The sequence below is a fragment of the Neopelma chrysocephalum genome, unplaced genomic scaffold, assembly GCF_003984885.1.
Source record: "Neopelma chrysocephalum unplaced genomic scaffold, ASM398488v2 Primary Assembly neopelma1_80, whole genome shotgun sequence".
Classification (NCBI taxonomy): Eukaryota; Metazoa; Chordata; class Aves; order Passeriformes; family Pipridae; genus Neopelma; species Neopelma chrysocephalum.
Window position 1 is genome coordinate 2,553,745 of NW_020897741.1, and position 12,821 is coordinate 2,566,565.

Here is a 12,821-nt window from a genome sequence, read left to right on the forward strand (position 1 = left end):
TTTACAGAAAGGATGACAGTAAAAGTGGAATAGGGCTAATAAAAAAGAAATGTCAAAAAACCAGTTTAGAATTCAAGGAGAACCCCCTTAAGGCATATGGTCTATAGACTGACTTTCTTGAAGCATTCCTCTACTCTTAGTTCAAATATTGAGGGCCCAAATCACTGGCCTATCCTTCCTTCCAAAGCTACAGAAGTAATGACACCTTCTAAATACCAAATGGTTGTTTTGCAAGTAATGACCTGTAATTTGGATTCTAAAACTGTGGCTGTTGCCCTAATGAATGCAGTGAGGAACATGTAAAAGACTCCCTTCTACCAGATTAGGAAGCCTCAAGGTTTAATGCACTCACAGGAATTCTTCACAGCAGTTACAGGCAGTAATTCATCTCACTTAATTTTCACCACAGAAAAGAATAAGTAGAAATAATCTACTTAAACTAATCATCTAAGTCTTTTTAGGAAATAGCAAGACTGTCTCCTTGAGAGGATAAATCCTAGTTTCAGTCCCACATATTAGGTTGGGAATGGTTACTCAAGGGCTCACATAAGGAACCCAAACACTTAATTTAAGTAAGGTAATTCGACAGCTTTCCTCTCCACAGCACACCAGAGACCTTGGTTCTCTCTAAGTTTTACTTAGCCAAGCATTGGTAGGAATATTTTTCTACCTTTTTTTTGTTCCACTCTTTTTGTAAGAAATGTGTTGCCTTGAAGTCTGAAGTCTGGCACATAGTTTTTTTAGAAATTTGCTCATGTGCAAGATTTGAAACTTTTATTTCTCTTTGGCAATAAGTACTATGGTTTTACTCTATGTTCAAAATACTGGTGACATTGCAAGTTATAATAAAACATCCTACATCTTTGCTTTCTGTTTCAGAGCAGTAGTCTGTAAAGTTTTTAGGAAAGCAAAGGGTGTTTTGGACATATCTGTCTAACAGTTATGACATGGTGCAGGAAAGCAGACAAATGAGATTCACTATGACTCTAAAAGGCTTATTGACTTCCAAGGAGCTGGGATAGGTTGTGAGGATAGAAGACAAAATCTGGAAACTGTGGGGAAGCAAGGGTTAAAAGAAGGAGGTGTATCTGAGCACCTCAGAAAACTGTGAGAAGTTAAAAAGAAATTTCAGAAACTATTTGAGAGGATATAATACCAGGGGATTTGGAAAAGATTAGCTTGACCAAAGACAACCAGTATTGGAAAGGAGTGCTATGCTTCACTGCCCTGTAATTCCTTGTGACTGCTACGGCTGGAGAAGGCCATGGGATAGTATATATCATCATGGCTAGGCTTCGCGAACGAAGATTTGGGAAGGGCTCGATAGTATATATGGTGCTTAGATTATCAGTAAATACCTGACAGTGCCATTAAAAGTTTATGTCTATAGTGTTGAGCCATGACACAAATGACTGGCTCATCAGATTATGAGACTGGATAAAATAAGGAACAAAGAAGACAAAAGAGGAAAGGACTAGCTAAAGACATCAGGAATGCAGAAATTACACATTCCACCTTCTATCTTTGTTTTATGTGAGAGACACAGCGGATGATGGTGCCTGGTGGGAGTAATATCTTCAAGCCAGCAAGTTTCTTAATGCTCAGAAATAGAACAATGGGGGACAGGACCACCACATTCAAAGACAATGAAAATTCACTGCAGATGAATAAAGAACCATATGCCTCAGTGCAATGGATGTGAAAGAGGTTGATTTCCAGTGCTGAGCATTACACAGTGGATCTGATTTCCATACTTATGATCCCACTGTAAGATGGATAAATGGTAGTTCTCTGAAGGAATTTCCATGTTCTCCTTTTTCACATCTCTTTTTTGATACCTGTACTCTTTCCCCATAATGAATTTTGTTACATGTTGGGGTTTCTTTTTATTTCAATTGTAACCAGAATATGTTTCCTAAAGGGGATTTAACTCAAATGGCAAATTTCTAAATGTATTAAGGAACTAGTTTTACACTTCATGAAGCATTGTTTAAAAATAAATAAAATTGTCTAATCAGAATTGGAGCTCATGGACTGTAGCTAGAACAGACTGAGGATATTTGTAAAAGATTTGCACAGATTTTATCTTTTGTCTTTTTGGTCTACGTAAGTAGTTGCAGGCTGGATGACTGTTTCAAAATAAAGTTATAAGAGTACCAAAACATGAATGAGTAATAAAGCAAACAGCAATCTCTAAAATGTGCACAATTTAGAAAAGAGCACATCTGCACTGTTCTCAATAAATATTTCTAGCTCCTCTTTCCTGTGTTTTTTTCTCCCCTCCAAAAGTCACGGGACTGGCTTTTCACAGCCACACCTAGATCTCGGGATTGTCTATTCAATTGAAATGCTATGATATAAAAACGAATAAGCAAAGTGATAAACACTCTGTTTTGCTGCTTTTGCCATTGTTATTGTTTCTGTGGGTTTTTTTAACCACATGGAATATTGAGATTCTGGTTTTGCAGTGAGCAAATTCAATGACACACAGAAATAGCACCAGAACACAGCAGAAAACAGCTCTGTTGAAATGCAGTTTCTGAATGTTACCTTTACTGTTTAACTCTGTTTTCATCACTTTATTTTTAGACTCTGTTAATTTAGAGAAACACAATACTCCTAAAAATGATGTAGATATTTTTGAATTACTGTATTTTTTTTAAGAAATGCAAACATTTTCCTCAAGTGCTGTAATGAAAAGATAGCAACCAAAACATCTATAAGGTATTAGCCATGCACCTTTAAAAGAACATTATTAAACATGACAAGAACTCACCTGAGAGCACTAGCAAAAGAAAAGGGTTTGTCTGAGTTGTCCTCCCATTGAACTTAAAGTGCTTAAGCAAAAAAAAATGTGATTAACTTGCAGCTATGAGTGTGCCAATTTATTGTCAGAGGAAATACTTTGAGACTGCTGACACTTTCTTAGAGTATTAAAAAACTTCATAATCAGAAGTGTATTTTGATATCTGTTTTCTGGAAAAAGGTGCCAAATCTAAGCATTCCCTGTTCTGGTTGTCAGCCCTGTTTGAGCTAAGTCTTATCTCTCTGAGTTCTGTGCTCCCTGATTTCTCGGGAGGAGATTTGGATATAGCTTAAAACTAGGTTCCATGTTTTTATTATAAACATTTATTATGTACATGTGGTTACTTGGATCTTACTAAAACTGAGATGTTGTCAACTGTGAAGCCACTCAGCTGAAAGTTTCCCTTGCATAAGAGTTTATGGAACTTTTCAGCACTGCAGCAGAGAACTGAATGTTGACCAGCACGACAGCAATGATGCAAACTGAACCCGAGGTTTGAAAATGTTTGCTGCTCCCCAGCTCACTTAAAGATTATCAGAGGTGTGTTTCCGAAGTCTCTTGCCAGCTAATTCAGATAAACTCAGTTCCCCTTTGCTGGACAGGGCACGAGTTACGTGCTGAAATTCACTGGGTTCAATCCTGCTGAAGGATACTTAACCCAAAGGATACTGGACCCGTGAAACAGCTTAGTCTGACCCCTAAATGAGACAATAAGATATAGTAAATTCAACCACTTCCAGTGAAAAGCTTTCTGTGTTAGCAACACCGTTTCAACTTGGTGTAAGTATTTTGCCTTTCCTCACCAGGATTTGGCAGTGATTCTGATTCATATCCATGATCATTCCAGCCCTAAGCCCATAATGAGTGCCTCACTGTGCCAGGCTGTAATATTCTGCAGTCAAATAGGATTTTCATATTTGCCTTCATGCTAGTCTAAACCTTTAGCTCATGTACTTGCCACCAGAGCTGCCCACAGATTTTTTATAAGGAAAGTAAACAAAACCAACTCATATTTAGGCTATTTGTTTCTGGAAAAGAAATGTAGTAATTTTGGAAAATGCAAGTACAAATCCAGGCATTATTTTAATGAACTAGTCCATTAGTGAGCCTCACGATTAGCAAAAATAGCCTTGCTTATGTGAATAGTCAGTGCTTTAAATGCAAGTTTTTACTTACTGGACCACTTGAGGCACTTGGCATATAACATTTTAAGTATGTTGCTTTGGACCAGTGACAATTCTTTCTGCAGCCCAAAAGAAAGATGCACTTAGATGAAACGTTGGCAAAGGACCAACTCCTGCAAAGAAATGGCAATTTCTTGTCAAAGACACAGCACAGCTCTATTCTCATTTCCTGGTAAATGAAAGTGTTCTTGCTGTGACCTGTAAACATATTACGCACTATTCTTCAATTTTGTTCATTGCAAGACTGACCCTCACTTGATAAAACTGCTTGATTATGGCAGCGTGACAGGAGCATGGCAGTGGTCCTCACATTCCCATTGTCCCCATACATGTGCAGATGCTGGTAAGAGTAACTAGTCTGGGATTTACTCTACTGCAACAGCCATTTTTCCCCTTTTATTTTTCAAGATGCTTTCTTTTTCTTATATTACTTTTTAATAAAATTTCTGTGCTTTCCCACTGCATCATGCAATGAATTTTGCCTCTAGACAAGAATAGAGTGAGAAGGGAAGCAGAAAAAAGGTGAGTAGATGCTTCATGGTATTGCATGGTCTGTGTACACTGGTACTGTTTACAAATCTCTGTCCAGTGATACTCCTATACCCTAGAGGTAAAGGGAGAAATGTTTCTACTCAACTTTGTGAATGCAAGCCATAAAGCTTTTTTATTTTTGACTCCAACTCTTAGCTGTGGTAAGTGTCTTAAAAGGAATTCTTCCAGCCCTTACCTGTGCCAGTTCATCTTCCTGGGATAACTTCCAGTTGGTCTGAATCAGGCTAACTATTTCTGGGTTTGGTGTAGATACAACATCTTCTCCCAGTGAAGGATAAGTCCATCAGTCTGAGGACACTTGCTTTAATTTAAATACGTCTTACACTACAGTATTTCCTGGTTTATCTTATATACTCCAAAGGAATATAATTTTCAAACACAAAAGCCTTTCATGTAAAAGCTTTTTTCAACTGTGGCAATTAAGTAAGAAAGGTGAAATCAAAGATCAGAGTAATTTTGGTGTGACGCAACTCTGCTGAATAAATGTGTTCTTTCAGTGAACTGGTCACAGGTGCACCAACAAGACCTTTTTCTGAAGTGATATTCAGAAGCCTACTGAATATAGAGAAGGACCATACATTAATATGACAATTCCACTCAAACTAGGGTTTCTTGCTGCCTAAATTTATTTCATATCTGGGTTGCATGGGAATAAGAATTATTGTGAGATGTTGTCCTACATAAAATACATATGGTTTATCAAACAGCAAGAAAAGGTCTGATGGTGAAGGTCCAGTGCAGGAAAAGGTCTGTAGGTGAAGGTCTGTGTTTTGTTGAAGGAGGTGTTTATTTTGTATTGTTGTTTAATGAGAAGTTTCTTGAAGAGAGGAGTTTTGTGACCATATAAAACGTATGCAGACAACCTTCCACAAGGAAGAGAAATTAAAGTAGACAGTACTTTAATGAATTGCAAAATGTAAACCATTCCTATTAAATAAAAAATTAGAGTGTTCTCTCACTTCTCCAAATCACTCTTTCTTGTAAATCCTTAAAGTTTTTACAAATTAAGACAGTGTGAGATGTCCTGGTTTTATAGGTCTTTGTTTTTCATTTGTACTGATGTTTTGTTTATTTATTTTTATGTTCTTTTTTTTGGCAGCATCTCACAGCAAGTCAAAATAAGAGCTCAAATCAAACGCAGATTTCTTAAGTAAGGCCAGATGTTATGGCTACATCAATGTGCAATTTATAAGCAAAATTAAACTATTCTAAACTTTATTGTTCTTATTTCCTGAAACACTGATCTAAAGCCGTGATATTTGATGGAAATATAATTTCGTAGGAATATAAGGGTCATGATATAAAATAGCAATGGTTTGTTTCTGAGCTACTCAGATCTGGACATATATTGTTCTTTAAACAGACTTCATTCTCAAGAACAGTCTTGGCTCTCAAGTGATGTTTGTGCATTTTCAGGAGGAGGTATTAGTAATGTCTCCATATATTATTTGTGATCCAGGATTTGTCTGTGATGGGAAATTTTGTTGGTCCTCAGCATTTACATAAGAATTTGAAGAATTTCAAAGGGTAGAAATGCACCACTGCTAGTGGTATTTCAAACTCCAAAAATCTTTTCTAGAAAACCACTGAATGTACTGAAAACAAAAATCCTGCATACATAATAGGAAAATTCATCTGATTCCACAGGTAGTATTTCAATTTTCTGCTTTCCAAGCATACCTTGGGGGGAATCTAACTTTCTTCCAATCATGAGTAAAATTTTGAGAAAGTATTAAGGATTGCCAGGATGTCTACAGTTTCTCCTGTATCCTATATCACTGGCTGAATATAGGGATATCACTTATAAGGGTGTTTATTATGCATATGTGGAAGGTCAAACTTCCAACTCAGACTACTCAATGATTCTGTGATTCTATATACATTTTTCATTCCACATGAAAAGGAAACTTAGAGGTCATAACCACAAGAGACCCTTTTATTTTTTTCTGAAAGCAACGTTTGTAAAGTGTCCATATAATAAAGAGTGACATTCTGTCTATTATATTTTTCTTCATTTTTAGGCTATTTATTAGAAGTGTTTAAGATATTTTAGGAAATCTGTTACATCTTGGCATTTCCATGCTGACTCCCACAGAAATCAGCAGCAACCAGTTTGCAAGGAGAAATACCGGTAGACTAACTCTGTGTGGTACATACCCCAGTAAGTGTGAACAGAAATTGTCTCTTCCTGTAGAGCTGTATTGTGAAGTATTGGTGGCTTGTGAGACCCAGGAATGGCCTAAAGACTTAATCTAAACTTATACCTTAACTGAAAGCTTTATGAGGTTTCAGAGTTATTCTGAGTTATTGAAAGCCTGGTATCTTCATACTGCTGTGGAGGCTGATAGTGATATAAGAACCACACCTAGATTTTGACCAAAAGATTTGGGTAATGTCTATTTTTTGTGCCAAACTGCTTACTGTTTTTTTTCTCTATGATTTGAAAAAGCAAATAAATTAGACTTTCAGGATTCTGCTTAATGGATCTAGTTTGAAACACTGTAGGACTCTGTTTTCTGCAGGTAGTAAACTCTGCTGTGGTCCCAGAAAGAGCAGACAAAATTTTTGGGCCAACTCAGGTTTGATGTTTTTATTTGCTTGTTCTTCCTCTGAGTACTCGCTTTTGAAAAGCAACAAAATATAGATTCTGGTGCAAACTCCGCTTCCCCAATGATGGAGCAGCTGTCTTTGCTTCTTAATATTAGAACAATGAGACACAATACAAGATGAAAATTTTGAGACGTATGTACAGACATTTTATTTTGCTGCCTCCAGCCCAGCTCTGAAAATCTAAAGCGTTTGCTGTCAGGCCTGGTGATTTAATAGTTCTGACATCCCTGCTCTTACCAAACTCATCACGATAGGAATACTCAGTCAAGCCAAAGGCATGATTGGCTGAATATATTTCAGTATTTGTGCTTTTTCATTTAAGAAAAGTGTGTTTAGAATTAAAGTCTTCATGTGTGCACATGAATAAGTGTGTTTATGTATGAGAAAGAGAGAAAGTGAGCTACTGTGCAAGTATTTTGAATGGAATAAATGCATTGATTATGCATATCACATATCCTCCCTTTAAATTGCAAATCCTGAGATCAGAAATCTGGGTGGGATTAAGCTGAAAAAAGAACAGATGGGACTGTTGATATGACTGCCAGAGGCTTGGGCAGAAGGCAATGAAAAATAATTCTATTTTTCCCCTAAATTGAGAAAGCTAAACTGGTGATCAGTGGTAGATTTTGGGCAGATGGGATGACTTGGAGTAAATGGTTGGCAGACTTAGTCACAAGATAATGAGAGTAAGATAAGGAGTTTTAGGTGGCATCAAGGGATCTTGAACTTCAGACCATGTAACCGTGCATGTTTTTACAAAGGCAGTAGTACATGGAGAAGAACCTTTACCGACAATTTGAGATAATCATTCCAGTTCTATTTATCACACAGCACATGTGTGACACTGAATACACTGCAGTAAATATGTATGCTTCCATCCAGAATTGGAAATGTTTTTTGTATGTATGTCAGTCTGAGTATTTCTACTACTATTATCAGTATAATAAACTGAGGTTTTTTTCCTTTCCCTCACTTCATTTTGCACTTAAACCTTCTCCCAGCCCTCCGATTTTACCCAGTTGCTCATTCTCCCATTTTCTTTGCCATGAACTAGCCACTGCTAATTTGTAAACACTGAAATATGAACATATCATTATGTTGTGAAAGTAGCAGAAAGATGAAGTCAAAATGCTTCTTCTCAATGAAAAAAAAGTACTAGCATTTACTACAGTAACAATAGCAAATTTTACCATCTATCTTGAAAAATACATCATTAACTTAAGTGTGATGGGATAAAATAAATCTTAAATAATGAGTATTCTATTGAGCATTTTTCCAGAATTTTCTATTCTTTCCATTCTTTCCATATCAGATGTTAAGATTAAAGATCATTGTAGAGATAATTTATTTTGATTTATTTTAGTATCTCTTATTGCATAAATGTATATTTTATAAACAAAGAAAAACGGCTCAATTTATAGCACATATGGAAGGATTGTTTAAATATGAAAGACTGAAAGAATGATTAAATCTCAGCTATTCAAATTTCATTATTTGTTTTGCAGGGAATCTGTTTCATGTTGAAAAATGATAGCAACAAAAGCGTTGGAGTTGTAATATAACTCATGGTACAATCAGTACAGTTTGTCGTGTTTGAATGTCACCATACCTTTAAATATTGGCAAAAGACCTCAGCAGATAGACTAAAGTGCCACTGAAAAGTGATTTTTTACCCCACTGGTTTTTTCGTAGTCTGTAGCAATTCGACCAGTCAAATCTAATCAGCTTTTACAAAGAGATCTTAGTATTCCTGAAAGAATAACTTTCAGACTTGCTCTGCAGCATTTGAAGGACAAGCTGACATCTTTTAACCAACAAATGGAATAGCCTTTCATATGAGTAATGTTAACATTTTACAGTACATGTTAAAAAAGGTAATTATGGTACCAGATTGCCCCACCTATAAATTGGAGCTCATAAAGAAGATCTGTAGGATCGGGAAAGCTTTGAATCCAACTCTTTGGGCATTCCAAGCTGTGTAGGGCAAGAGAAGATTCAGCAGCGGCTGGAATGGGACCTGGGCAATCTTTCATTGTGAAATGATCCTGGTCAGCTGGTTTGGTACATGCTGTAGTACGTGCTGGTGCATACACACATTACACACATCTTTACAGAAAATTTCTTTTATGTATTATACCATTCTGCTGTTCTGTATGTTTTAATTTCAGTTCGCCTTCCAAAATCACATCCTGAATTTGAATATCCTCATCAACCCAGAAACAGCCACAGGCTGAGTTTTAATTACATGATCCTGCATGTTACTACCTAAGCCCAAGAAGATTTAAGTAAGAGCAATGCCACACATGCTGGACATAATGTGCATTTCAACACCCATCTTCTGTGTTAACTGTAGGAATGCAAAGAAATAACCATTGTGGAAGCCCAGTATTCATCATAATCACATCTGATTTCCCTGTCAGTTTAAGAATGTGGCAGCTATAAGTAGCTGGCTATAAGCTGACATACTTGAGTAGCCAGCTGAGACATCACCCACTATGTTTCAGGTACTGTACAAATGTTGTTCACATGAACTTTGTAGGACTCATTTAATACTAGTACTTCTGGAGTTCAGTGACAAAACTTTGTCAGCTGGTATGACAGTTTAAGGAAGATAAAGAAAACTTTAAAAGCTTGTATTATAAAGGAATGTCCTATTTGGGGAAAATAATGAATGGATACCTGGCTAGGCTAGGAAACAGAGAAGAGACGAATCACTTCTCACTGTTGCAGGATGTCACAATGGCATTTTGGCCAAACTCTCTTTGAAGGATGTCCACATAAAACAAACTTTTTATTCTGATATTCATAGCAACAGGAAAGATTTGAAGTAGTGGCAGCAAGAAGTTTAAAATTTGAAATCTAAATATAGGATATTTAAATCCATAAATAGTAGGTAACTTGATTATCTGGACTGATCAGATGAAGTAATCAGCAGAGGTCCCTCTTTTGTCAGACTTTGTGGGAAAGAGGTCAAAAGGTAGCCAGGCAAAGCAACCACATAGATGTATTTAGTTAATGAGAAAAGAGCAGAAGATTTTACCATACTGATATCCTTTTTCAGCAGTGAGGCAGGTACTTATCATTCAGTTTCACACAATCTGAGCCATATAAGATGTTCATTCATGTCATACCATATGTGAGATGAAGTCTTACTTCCTGAAATTTCATTTATTTTATTTTTTTCTTTCTCTGAATGTTTGCAAAATAAGTCACCCGGAAAATGTTCTATACTTTTATCATTAACCAACACCTCTCATCATTTCACTCTCAGAGACGTGGGTGTTGTCTTCATAATGGGCTTTAGAACACTTCTGACTTGCAATAGCATCTCATGGCACTGCCAGGACAAATATTGTGCTTCACCACTGATTTCAGGCACTACTTACACGCATTTTTACTGCACCAGCCACTCATGTTTGAGCTGACATTCTGGTAAGTGGATTTATAAGAGGCCTATAAGAGCTCATAGAAGTATGTAGGGTTGGGATTACCTGATTGTCTACTATATTAATATTCATTCATCATTTTGGATAGATAAGACTGGCTTTTTTGTTGCCTTGAAAATTCTATACACATCAATGAAAAATACAGTGTAACCTTGGATCCCAATTTTTTCCCCCACTGTAAGTCTGAGTAAAAGAATAATTTCTTTTCTTGAACCATGAAACAAATTTTTGGAAGCCACACAGGTGAGCTAAGCCTACTACAAAGCCACCAAAAAAAAAGTAAAAGTTGTCTTCACATTATGTTTCAGATAAATATTTATATACCATCAAATTTCTATTACATTCCCTTGTGAAAAACTCACCAGGAAAACAATGCCATTAACAGAATCACCTACCATGGGGTTTCCTACAAATCATACTTCAGTTTTGAAATGCACATATCTTGTGGGCCTTAGAGATGTTTAACAATGTTGGTCTTTGGTCAAATGGAATTGAGTTCTCTACATAACATTTTTATGGAACTATTCATGGAACATGTAACAGTTTTCTTCTACAGTAATAAAGTACTTATATTCATGCCTACATTTTTTATTAGACCTTACTTATATTTAGACTTTTTGAAAGAGTTATAAGTAACACCTGACAGTAGAAATGAATGAGAGAGATCCCAAACCAGAGAAAATATAATGCCCACAGCATCTGCAATGCTACCAATATTGCATAATTTTTATGTGAATACTAGAATTATAGAATGTCCTGAGCTGGAAAAGACCCACAAGAATCATTGAATACAACTCCTGGTCCTGCACAGGACAACCCCAAGAGTCACACCATGTGCCTGAGAGCATTGTCCAAATCCTTCTTGAACTCTCAGGCTTGGTGCTGTGACCACTTTTCTGGGGAGCCTGTTCCAGTGCCCAACCATCCTCTGGGTGGTGGACCTATTCTTAAACCGCCCTGACACAACTTCAGACCATTCCCTCTGGTCCTATAAGTGGTCATCAGAGAGAAGAGATCAGTGCCTGCGCCTCCTCTTCCCCTCATGGGGAAGTTGTAACTGCAATGATGTCTCCCCTCAGTCTCCTCTTCTCCAGGCTGAACAGACCAAGTGCCCTCAGCCACTCCTCATATGGTTTCCTCTCAAGGCCCTTCACCATCTTTGCAACTCTCTTTTGGATGCTAATAGCTTTATATCCTTTTATTGTGGTGCCCAAAACTGCACACAGGCCTCGAGGTAAAGCCACACCAGTGCAAGCAGAGTGGGACAATCCCCTCCCTCGACTGGCCAGTGACGTTTTACCTGATGCACAGGACATGATTATTCCTCCTGGCTGCCAGGGCATACTGCTGACTCATATTCAATTTACCATTGAGCAGGACCCCTAGGTCCCTCTCCATGGTACTGCTCTCCAGCCTCTCATTCCCCAAAAATTGTGGAGAATGCGGGCATCGATCCCGCTACCTCTCGCATGCTAAGCGAGCGCTCTACCATTTGAGCTAATTCCCCTCCCTATCTGGAGCATTTTCATGTAAAAATATCCATCATATTTTTACTGTACTTGTGTCATCATCTTATCATGAAAGACTCAGAGAAATAAATATCACAAGAGTTCCATTCATCAGGAATGGACTTTGTTCACAAAATAATTATACATAATAAAGAGACATGCAGTGGTAGCTACTGTAAGACCAGCTTACTGAACAAAGCCTTTATCGCATTCAACTTATCCTTAACTACCTTTTACCTGTATAAAGATTACCATTAAAGGAACTCACATGCTGGATTCACATCATCCAGCTTTCCTCAAGTAAAGTTTTGCACAGTAGCTAATTTGCCTGGCTCTCTCACCAGACAGTGGATCAAAATATGTGACTTTGGGACACGGATCTTCATATACTAAACTGGATTTCTGAAGGTGCTTTTCCCTTTATTTCATGAAGATTTTTGATGAATGTTTAGTCTAGATACTAATTTTTAGCTGTCTGTGTGTGAGTGGGATAAATCCCACCTTGTGAGCTAAATTGAGGTTGAAGAAAATGCAAGCACTGAAGTATATAAGACCTTAAATAGCATTACTAATGAACTCTGTTGATCGGAGTCATGCTACCCCGATCACAACTAATGACACAATGCTGGCTTGTCCTCCCATCAGCTAAATGAGTTATAGATAAATCTGTTAACTTGTACTTCTGAGAAACTGCTTTATACGATTCTCCTACCAA

At 37.2% G+C, this 12,821-nt stretch overlaps 1 non-coding gene across 1 annotated transcript; it reads right to left on the reverse strand.

Annotated features, from left to right (window-relative positions):
• Positions 1–12,032: 12,032 nt before the first annotated feature.
• Positions 12,033–12,105, reverse strand: TRNAA-AGC. The gene has a single exon. It is a non-coding gene; the product is annotated as a tRNA-Ala (tRNA).
• Positions 12,106–12,821: the final 716 nt, after the last annotated feature.